Raw genomic sequence first — 1,842 nt, forward strand, 5'->3', positions numbered from 1 at the left:
GAATCCTTTTTTAACAAATGCTGCTGGGAGAACTTCCACATGCAGAAGACTGAAACTGGCCCCGCACCTATCACCATTGACAAAAATTGATTCTCGTTGGATAAAAGATTTAAATTTAAGACACCAAACAATAAAAATTCTAGTAGAGAGTGCGAGGAAAACACTTGAAGATACTGGCCTGGGAAAAAACTTTAGGAGGGGCTCTCTGGTCCTCCCGTTCATCAGACAGCCACTTCTTCTAGTGCAGCACCAGCCGCATCCCCAAGGCACCATGGTGAAAGTGAAGGTCGGAATAAACGGTTTTGGTCGTATTGGGCGCCTGGTCACCAGGGCTGCTTTTAACTCTGGCAAAGTGGATATTGTCACCATCAATGACCCCTTCATTGACCTCAACTACATGGTCTACATGTTCCAGTATGATTCCACCCATGGCAAATTCCATGGCACAGTCAAGGCTGAGAACGGGAAGGTTGTCATCAATGGAAATCCCATAACCATCTTCCAGGAGCAAGATCCCACCAAAATCAAATGGGGTGAGGCAGGTGCAGAGTATGTTGTGGAGTCCACTGGTGTCTTCACCACCATGGAGAAGGCTGGGGCTCACCTACAGGGGGGTGCCAAAAGGGTCATCATCTCTGCCCCTTCTGCTGATGCCCCATGTTTGTGATGGGTGTGAACCATGAGAAGTACGAAAACAGCCTCTGCATTGTCAGCAATGCCTCCTGCACCACCAACTGCTTAGCCCCCTTGGCTAAGGTCATCCATGACAACTTCGGCATTGTGGAGGGACTCATGACCACAGTCCATGCCATCACTGCCACCCAGAAGACTGTGGATGGCCCCTCTGGGAAGTTGTGGCGTGATGGTCGCGGGGCTCTCCAAAACATCATCCCTGCCTCAACTGGTGCAGCCAAGGCTTTGGGCAAGGTCATCCCTGAGCTGAATGGGAAGCTTACTGGCATGGCCTTCTGGGTACCCACTGCCAACGTGTCAGTCGTGGATCTCACCTGCCGTCTGGAGAAGGCTGCCAAATACAATGATATCAAGAAGGTAGTGAATGGCGGCGCCTGTGGCTCAAGGGGTAGGGCGCTGGTCCCATATGCCAGAGGTGGCGGGTTCAAACCCAGCCCCGGCCAAAAACCAAAAAAAAAGAAAAAGAAGGTAGTGAAGCAGGCATCAGAGGGCCCCCTCAAGGGCATCCTGGGTTACACCGAACACCAGGTTGTCTCCTCTGACTTCAACGGTGACACCCATTCTTCCACCTTTGATTCTGCGGCTGGCATTGCTCTCAACGACCACTTTGCCAAACTCATTGCCTGGTATGATAATGAATTTGGCTACAGCAACAGGGTGGTGGATCTTATAGCCCACATGGCCTCCAAGGAGTAAGAACCCCCAGACCACAAGCCCCAGCCAGAGCACGAGAGGAAGAGAAGGGCCCTTAGCTGCTGGGGTGCCCCTGCCTACTCAGTCCCCCACCTCACTGAGAATCTCCCCTCGACAGTTTCCACACCAGACCCCCTCAAGAACAAGAGGGGCCTAAGGAGCCCCACCTTGTCATGTAACATCCATAAAGTTCCCTGAATTCAAAAAAAAAAACTTTAGGAGGGAGACCCTCACCCTCCCCCAGCAATTGCAGCAACACCAAAAATAAATAACTGGGATGTGGTCAAGCTAAAAAGCTTTTGCACAGCTAAAAGTACCACAAACAAAGCAAACAGACAACCCTCAGAATGGGAGGAGATTTTTGCATGTTATGAATCTCACAAAGGCCTAATAACTAGGGTCTACAGAGAACTCAAATTAAAAATTAAGAAAAGTACAAGCAACCGTCTCTATAAG

At 50.1% G+C, this 1,842-nt stretch overlaps 1 pseudogene across 1 annotated transcript; it reads left to right on the forward strand.

The window, feature by feature from the left end:
- Positions 1-206: 206 nt before the first annotated feature.
- On the forward strand, positions 207-1,590 carry LOC128587161 (glyceraldehyde-3-phosphate dehydrogenase-like; annotated as a pseudogene). Its single transcript, XR_008380545.1, has 2 exons — positions 207-1,050; positions 1,162-1,590. The product of XR_008380545.1 is annotated as a glyceraldehyde-3-phosphate dehydrogenase-like (transcript).
- Positions 1,591-1,842: the final 252 nt, after the last annotated feature.

Source organism: Nycticebus coucang, chromosome 1 (genome assembly GCF_027406575.1).
Source record: "Nycticebus coucang isolate mNycCou1 chromosome 1, mNycCou1.pri, whole genome shotgun sequence".
In the NCBI taxonomy this organism is placed as follows: Eukaryota; Metazoa; Chordata; class Mammalia; order Primates; family Lorisidae; genus Nycticebus; species Nycticebus coucang.